Here is a 9,598-nt window from a genome sequence, read left to right as displayed (position 1 = left end):
CTCTCTCTCTCTCTCTCTCTCTCTCTCTCCCCCACCCCCCACCCCACTCCCCTTCGTTCTTTCTCCTTTCCTTCCTTCCTTTTTTTTGATTCGTTCTCTCTCTCTCTGTCTCTCTTTCTTTTTTCCTTCTTTCCAGGTAAATGAAAGCACGACTGCCTTCAGGCTTTCTCTCTGCACCCTCCCCAAACCTTTATCTCTCCCAGTAATTCAGTAGAACCTGTGCGGGTGGTCGCTCAGTCAGTAAAAGTCACCGAGAGCTCTACATATTTTGTCCGGGAAATAAGGCGCACGTAATTTCGGAGGTTTCAAAAGCCAGTGTATACTGGTGGTGGTAGCCATTTCCCTCATAACCAAACTTAGTCGAAGGTCTCGTTTACTGTCATACCATTGTACCGAGTGCAGTTAATACACTCATCTGACCTAGTAGCTAAGTGTGGTTATTTTGGAAGTTCCAAAACAATCCAAAAGTCTTGAAAATGCCTTCTTTGCATCTTTATTTGACAGTATGGACAATCAGGAAGAATCTATATAACCATTTTGTATAGCTTGAATTCATACCAAGAAGATGCCTTAATTAGAAGCATTAGATTTGATTCTCTCATATTTATTTTACCAAATAATACCACTACCCCCTAAATCCTCATTATAAGTTTTAGTAAAGACAGAATTCTTAAATCCTTTAATTACCACTAATTTCTGGTCTAAAGTTAATTTGAATGTCTTGTTTCTTTATTAGCATTAACCCCATATCTGTGAAGTCAGATTTTCCTATTTTTCAACTCAGAACTTTTTATAGAAAGAAATGACATATTAGGAAGAATATTGTTTAAACTTTATTACTTATTTTACACTGATTTTCATGTTTATTTTATTATGTTCTGACTGTGGCATTTACATGTAACTAAAGATTTATAACTAAATATTTTATTTATAATTGTAATGCTTTTTTTTTTTTTTTTTTTTTGAGTGGGAGTCTCACTTTGTCACCCAGGCTGGAGTGCAGTGGCTGCTCCCAGTCACCGCAGCCTCGACCTGCTGGGCTCCGGCGATCCTTCCGCCTCAGCCTTCCAAGTAGCTGGAACTACAGGAGTGCGCTACCACGCCCGGCTAATTTTTTGATTTATTGTGGAGATGAGGTCTCGCCAAGTTGCCCAGGGCTCAGGCAATCCACTCATTTCAGCCTCCCAAAGCGCTGGGATTACAGGCTGAGCCACCGAGCCCGGCTTGTAATGTTTTTTAAAGTAAAAAATTATATGGTTCAAAGTTCTGAAGATTAAATTATTTAATGCATTTAATATATTTGTGCAATTTTCAGAGAGTCATGTTTATAAGATTACCACTGCATTTATATTCTTATTTTCTCCATGTCCAGAGAATGTTTCTTAAAGTGTTAGCAGATTTAAAGGATTAGATATTTTGGCTTAATTTCTTATTTCCCTCTTTCTTTCCCCCCCCCCAGGAGTCTTAGAGGACTCCACTATTAGAGTTATATAAGCACTTAGTAGTTTGTTAAAACTGATCAATACAAGATTATCGAATTTGAGAGACATTAATGCCTTTGTGTCCTAATATTCTCTGAAGATAGGCTATCTTTCTAAGGAAACTACTTATCTTATTTGTCCTTGGCATATAACTACCACTTCACAAGGAATAAACTGTTTTGCAACTAAATTACTTCATCCTCAAAAATGTTGGGTCCCTGTGGAGGCATGAAGTCCTCCAGGATTCTTCATTCCATTCCGTTTACCAGTTCACTAGCAGTATAGGAAAACTCAGTGCATCCGGTCTTAGTGTAATCATCTATTTCATAGGGCCATTTTTTTTTTTTTTCAGTTTAATGAGACACAAACTCTCAGTTTAAAAAAAACAAAACAAAAAACAAGCCGGGCTTGGTGGCTCAGCCTGTAATCCCGCGCCTTTGGGAGGCTGAGGTGAGTGGATTGCCTGAGCCCGTGGGTTCGAGACCCGCCTGGGCAGCGAGACCTCATCTGAATAATAAAATCAAAAAATTAGCCGGGCATGGTAGCGCATGCCTGTAATTCCGCTACTCAAAAGGATGAGGCGGAAGGATTACCGGGGCTCAGCAGGCTAGGCTGCGGTGGCCGGGAGCGGCCACTGCACTCCAGTCTGGGCGACCGAGTGAGACTACAACTAAAAAAAAAAAAAAAAAGCCAGAAATACAGCAGATGTATAAGCTAAACTGCTACTCATTCATAGAAAAAAATGAAACATTAATAATCCTCTTTTAGGTCGGGCACGGGGGCTCAAGCCTGTAATCCCAGCACTTTGGGAGGCTGAGGTGAGAGGATTGCCTGAGCCCATGGGTTTGAGACCAGCCTGGGACACTTGGTGAGGCCTCATCTCTATAATAAATCAAAATAATTAGCTGGGCGTGGTGGCACACGCCTGTAGTTCCAGCTAGTTGGATGGCTGAGGCGGAAGGATCACCTGAGCCCAGCAGGTTGAGGCTGTGGTGGCTGTGAGCATGTCACTGCACTCCAGCCTGGGCGACAGAATGAGACTCCAACTAAAAAAAAAAAAAAAAAAAAATCCTCTTTTTTTTCTAATTAAAAACTCATGAGTATTTGTACATTTTAAAATATGACATTTAGCTGGGTGTGGTGCCTCATGCCTGTAATTCCAGCACTTTGGAAAGCTGAGGCAACATGATTGCTTGAGCCCAGGAGTTCAAGATCAGTCTATGCAACATAGCAAAACCTCATCTCTATTTTTAAAAAAAATTTTAAGTTAACCAGGCATGGTGGTGTGTGTACCTGTAGTCCCAGCTACTCTGAGGCTGAGTTGGAAGGATCTTCTGAGCCCAGGAGGTTGAGGCTGTGGTAAGCCATGATTGTGCCACTGCACTCTAAACTGAGCAACAGAGTGAGACACTGACTCCAAAGAAGCAAACAAACAAAAGAGACGTTGTTTCAAATAGTATTTCTAGGTAGTAAATCGTTAAATGATATAACCAGTCAGAACTAAACTTTTTAAAAAGTACTTGCACAGACATTGTAACATCGAAGTCCAGGGATCTTTCAAGACTAATTTATTAGATAAATTTACAAAGATAGTTTTTTGATACAGAGTTGTATCTGATTTAATGCAGTCTGAAATAAAGAAGAATTATTGTCCTTATTTTACTAAAGTGTCTTATTTTGCTGGAGTTAGAAGAACCTAAAATTTCAAGGCTAGGTAACTGGAACTCTATGAGTAAACACAGACAGAAGAAAGACAGGCAAAGAAGTTAGAAACTTACAATATTAGAGGATATTATCAGACTAGGATTACTAATAAGTAAACAATTAAGCATGTAATACTTTTAATTTCCATTAGTTATCCACAATTGTATTGTTAGTGTTTAGATTGGTTATTTAGAATATTTTGTACAGAATGAAAGACTGATAAGTAATTGCATTAGCACTGTTAAGCTTCAGTGTTTTTAGTTCAAATAACAATCATATAGCTGTATTCTCAGACTGCTATAACAAAATATCACAGACTGAGTGGCTTAAACAACAGAAATTTATTTCTCACAGTCCTGGAGGCTAAGTCCAAGATCAAGGTGCCAGCAGAGTGGGCTTCATTCTGAGACCTCTTCTGTTAGCTTGTTGGTGGCTGCCATCTCTCTGAGTGCTCACATGACCTCTTGTTCGTACACACAGGGAGAGAGGGAACAAGCTCTCTGGTATCTCTTCCTATCAGGACACCAATCTTACCAGATCAGTGTACACCATGAACTCATTTAACCTTAATTACTTCCTTAGCAGACCCAGCTCCATACTGCAGGTTAAGGTTGCAACTGGAAATTTGGATGTAGGGATAAGACACAAACATTTAGTTCATAACAATGGTCTATTAAACAGTCAAAGTAAAGGGGGGGGTCACAGTTCAAGAATGATTTAAAACTTCAGTAGATACGTTTTAGAGCAATAAGTAGAGCTAAGCTGAAAAGTTGCAATAAAAACTCATTGATTTTTAAAGACTATAGCTTTCCTACTTCTGTTCATTTTAGGACTAATAATAACCTTTAGAACCAGATTTTGGTGTCTAATACTATCTCCCACTGAAAACCAGAGATAACAGGTTTATGTATGTTTTCTCTGCCTATAATTTCTCCATAAAGTGACAATTAATGTCTACTATCACGAGGCTTGATCTGGGTGTCCTGAGAACAAACATTGAAGATTATAATGTTAAAAGATTTACAAAATCATATTAGTGTTCTTTGTTCTGCCAAAGAACGTAATTAAGACCCACTCTGTTAGTGAATGAAATATGTTGGGACTCTCCAAGGTCCTGAATCCATATAGCAGACAGAAATGTCAAAAAATCAAGAAACAAGTTTCCTTCTGGTATGGCCAAGTAAACTTCTAACAGACTACCTTTTAGAGTTAACAACTAGAAATTCTGGACAAATTTTTATTAAAAAAAAAAAAAACTACTTGAAGTAACTTTTAAAAAAAAATCCAGCCGGGCACAGTGACTCATACCTGTAATCCCAGAACCTTGGGAGGCAAATGCCAGAGGACTGCCTGAACCCAAGGATTGGAGACGAACCTGGGCAACTTGGTGAGACCTCATCTTTACCACAAATCAACAAAAAATTAGCTGGGTGCAGTGGTGTGTGCTTGTGGTTTCAGTTATTTGGAAGGCTGAGGCAGAAGGGATGCCTGAGCCCAGCAGGGTGAGACTGGAGTGGCCATGAGCATGCTACTGAGCTCCAACCTGTGTGAAAAAGTAGACTCTGAATTTTAAAAAAAAAATTCAGACTTAAAGAAAGGAAGGCCACAGGATAGGTTTCTTATTTTTATGGCTTTCACTCAGAGTGCAGGGCACAGGTCTGCATAAGGTCTGCAGAGGGCAGGTCCTCTAAAAGTCCTACAGAAAACCACCATAATTCTGGCTGGTAGAATCAGGGGACATATGTGGAGCAACCATAGATGCTAGAAAGAGGTGGAGAGAAACTTCTGAAAGGAAAGTCAGAGAGGGAGGAGTTCCAAATTGAGTATCAGCTCTTCCCAAATCTCTAGCTGACTGTGAACTAAAAAGTTTCTGCCAGTACCATCAGACTTACACCCACAAACACTTACATAGCAATTGTCTCCTCTCATCTTGGTTCCTAACAGTCACCACACCACAGAATATATAGGTGTTATTTTGCCCTAGAAGCCAAACAGACCAGAATATTGTACAAGATAACTGACTTAGCTGCCTTTGGATGGATACCAAACACTATGTTCCTTTCCAGGCCTGAGAATTACCAGACACTGTCCATCACAATGTGGTCACCCAACATGTCACAGGTGTCACTGAGCTGCACAACCCTTTTCTTCCTCATTGCTCTCAAGAGCTTACATTTGTAACACTCCATTTCTCTCATGGTGCTTACAAGGACAGCAACATCCTTTGGAGAATAGCTCCTTTTCTTTTTTTTTTTTTTGAGTCAGAATCTCACTCCATAGCCCAGGCTGGAGTGCAGTGGCATGTTGACGGTCATCCCAGCATCGACCTGCTGGTCTCCGGCAATCCTTCCACCTTAGCCTTCCAAGTAACCAGAACTACAGGATGCACCTCTATTTTTGACTTATTGTAGAGACAAGGTCTTGCCAAGTTGCCCAGGCTGGTCTCGAACCAGCGGGCTCAAGCAATCCACTCGCCTCGGCTTCCCAAAGTGCTGAGATTACAGGTTGAGCCACTGACCCAGGCCAAATATCCCCTTTCAAAGAGGAACTTGCAGATTTTTGCCACATATGTCAATACTTTGTCCAGAGTCAAGTCTATCTTAATTGTTAAGGTTCCCTGAATGTCCTGAACCCATTCAGCTTCAAGAAGTATATCCAGGGACTTATAAGGAATGTTAGGTGGAGGATGCTCCCTAATTACTTGCATTTCGTCCTGTAAGTAGTTGGCTATTGTATCTGCATTGTGAACCACTCTGGTAAGCACTTCTTTTGAATTCTGGTCTGATAGAAGTAGGAGGCCACTGTAACTCAAGTGACTGATCTGAAAGTAGTCCAGAAAGGTCCAGAGAATTCTGGGGCAAGGCTTTGCTCTTTGAGTGATGGCTTTTGCCTTCCCATACCAATCCCCATGTTCAGAAATTCGAGCTTCATTAATGACAATGTGTTGAATGTGTGTAAAGTTATTTTTCATGAAAGTTTTCCGGATCACTGCTTTGCAGATATTTTTGTTACTATAAAAATTTAAGGCCAGGCATGGTGGCTCACGCCTATAATCCCAGCACTTTGGGAGGCCATGGTGAGATGATTGCCTGAGTCCACAGGTTCAAGATCAACCTGGGAAACTTGGCTAGATCTCATCTCTACAATAAATCAAAAAATTAGCTAGGTGTGGTGGCACGTGCCTGAAGTTCCAGTTACTTGAAAGACTGAGGCAGAAGGATCACCTGAGCCTAGCAGATCGAGGCTGCAGTGGCTGTGAGTATGCCACTGTACTCCACCCTGAGAGATAGAATGAGACTCCAACTCAAAAAAAAAAAGAAGTTTAAATGACAGACTTGGGTTTCCTCTACTTAAACAAGGAGAAAAATGATTCTATCATGTTCCACTGAACACAGTCTGTTACCACAGATCATTTTCCCATCTAATTCTGAAGAAACAAGAAAATTTAGCAAAGAAAATGAAACTCAGATTAAATAATACTTATAGACACAAGATTCAACTGCTTACCTGATAAAGTTCCTCAGAGGCTAGTTTTCACAAACATAGATTCTATTTTCCTCACAGTGAAACACATTCTTGATCTTCTCCATGACCTTCATGGCCATGATTGTCTTCCCTGAGCCTGGGAAGCCATGCACAAACAATTCTCTGTTCTTGTGGAGGTTTTTGGAGAATATCCCATACTGTTGGGCTGTGAGCAGATTCAGGACCTCACAACTGAGCTGATCACTCAAGAAAGACCTGAAGCTGAGTAAAACAGTCACAAGAGACTGCAGCAAGTCCTCCATCTGCTGAGTGTCTATGAGATTATAGTGCATGGGGTAATCTATCAGAGAGACCGCACCCTCCAAGGACTCTTTGTTGCTCTCAGACTCAGACAGAGGCCCTTGGCCATGACACACACACCCTCCCTTTGTAACACCCTTGTTCACCAGTTTCTGCTTCAAAGTAAAGGGGGTGCTCAGTGATGCCTGTGACATGTTTGGTGACCACATTGTGATGGACAAAATCCGGTGATTCTCAGGCCTGGAAAAGAGCATAGTGTTTGGTAACCATTCAAAGACAGCTGAGTCAATTACCTTGAACAAAATTCTGTAAGACTTTTTGCCCTGTTTGGCTTTCGGGGCAAAATAGCACCTATATATTCTGTGGCGTGGTGAATGTTAGGAAGCACAGTAGTTCTGGCCCTCTGCATCCTGCTCCCTGAGAATGATGTAGAGTATAGGGGGAGGCTATTCTGTGCTAAAGCAGAGCATCACAGATGACCCACTTCTTCTCTTGAAAGTTCAGATCCACTGGGCGCAGTGGCTCATGCTTGTAATCCCAGCACTTTGGGAGGCTGAGACTAGAGGATTACCTGAGCCCACAAGTTCGAGTCCAGCCTGGGTAACTTGGCAAGACCTCATCTCTACAATAAATCAAAAAATTATCCAGATGTGGTAGCCTATGCCTGTGGTTCCAGCTACTTGGAAGGCTGAGGCAAAAGGATCACCTGAGCCCAACAGGTTGAGGCTGTGGTGACCATGAGCGTGTCACTGCTCTCCACCCTGGGCGACAGAGTGAGACTCCAACTCAAAAAAAAAAAGACAGACAGAAAGAAAGAAAGTCCAGGTCCACAGCCCAGCTTCTAGAGAGGATCAGAATTCCCTGGGAGAAAGGTTGCATTTGCTTGTTTATTAACCCCTCTAGTCTTTTATGCTGTTAGAATAGCTCCTCCCAGAGTGATTTGAGAGTATATCACAAATGTTCTGGTGGCACTAGACATAGAAAGAATGATAGGTTGGGGTGTGGTCCTATTTATGATGATAATCAACCATAGTTAATGGATTATTATTATGATTATTAATATAGATATTTCATATATAGCATTTTATAAATGCTATTATATTAATAATTTTAAAAGGCAATAAACCTTGAGCTATTTGTCATACCTCATCTAAACCCCTATGCTTATTAGTTTACGACCTTAGGAAATTCCTTAACCTCTCTAAGGCTCTGCAACCTCATCTGTAGAACAAGAATAAGAATAGCACATTTCCAATAAGGTGGAGTAAGTGAAATAATATAAAGTGTCTAGCTCATTGTAGCCACTTACGGAAGGTTAGTTCTATTCCCCTTCCTACTCTCAAAGTATATGAATCTCAAAATGTCCCATTGATGGGGGTAGAAGGGCGCTCCTAGGGAGATAGCGCTCATTAATATCCTATTTGAGGAGAAGAAGGAGTCATGGAAAAGTTTTAATGGCAGGGCATTAAAAGTCCTGCACTGGGAGACCCTAAAGTTAGGTCCTGAGCTATCTCCTCTGAAGCAGAAATCTTGCATCACTTGCTTACAGACCCATGTGGGGCTCCACCCATCACAGAAGTCTTCCCTTTGCCAGGGGCAAACAGGAAATAATTACGTGACTTGAAAATAAACTTGTGCTGTTGAGTTATAAATTTATTTCCATGGGGGAAAAATGAAATTGTTTTTATCCTGTTGTGGCAGTATCAGAGTGCAAACCAGAATCAAGATTTGTAATAGTCATTTGAAATGAAATGACTGAAATTTCATTGGTAATTGTTTATTGTTCAATGTTGTCTGTTCTTTGTCATTCATACTGGGTGTTTACACAACATGATTATGCCTGCAAACTGGATAGCAGTGATGAGGAGATAGTATCTACTATGAGACACACCCAGATTTTAGAGACGTTAAAATCTGTGAGGACACACACATATTAGAATAGATGAAATAGGATAATTTGAGAATTTGTTTAAAATGGAAGTTTGGGCTAATATCTCTTCCCCAGGCACGTGATATTTCCTTTCTCTACAGGCTTGCCGCATGGTGGCAGCTGGCGCATTCTAGCCATGCAGAACGACGCCGGCGAGTTCCTGGCCCTGTACACGCCGCGGAAAAGCTCCGCCGCAACCTCGGTACCAAGGACCACGCATCCATCCAGATGAATGTGACCGAGGTTTACAAAGTTACGGGCAGATTTATCCTCCTGTTTAAAACCTACACTAGGTCGGGCGCGGTGGTTCAAGCCTGTAATCCCCAGCACTTTGGGAGGCCAAGGCGAGAGGATTGTCTAAGCCCGCAAGTTCAAGACCAGCCTGGGCAACAGGGTGAGACCTCATCTCTACAGTAAGTCAAAATCTTAACCGGGCGTAGTAGCGTGCGCCTCTAGTTCCAGTTACTTGGAAGGCTAAGGCGGAAGGATTGCCGGAGCCCAGCAGGTCGAGGCTTCGGTGGCCGGGAGCGTGCCACTGCGACTCCAGTCTGGGCGACAAAGTGAGACTCCAACTCAAAAAAAAAAAAAAAAACTAATTTTAGTCAATAGTATTTTTCCACACCAAATACCTAAACATTTCTCTCTCTTTTTTTTTTTTTTCTATTTTAATGATGTGGGGTAAGCCGGGCTCGGTGGC

At 41.5% G+C, this 9,598-nt stretch overlaps 1 pseudogene; it reads right to left on the bottom strand.

The window, feature by feature from the left end:
• Positions 1-7,348: 7,348 nt before the first annotated feature.
• The window catches only part of LOC103276850, a 20,657-nt pseudogene continuing 18,407 nt past the window's right edge, over positions 7,349-9,598 (bottom strand).

This window comes from Carlito syrichta, unplaced genomic scaffold (genome assembly GCF_000164805.1).
Source record: "Carlito syrichta isolate Samal-C Ts95f unplaced genomic scaffold, Tarsius_syrichta-2.0.1 Scaffold316387, whole genome shotgun sequence".
NCBI classification, from domain to species: Eukaryota; Metazoa; Chordata; class Mammalia; order Primates; family Tarsiidae; genus Carlito; species Carlito syrichta.
This window is presented reverse-complemented; position numbering and strand designations above follow the sequence as displayed.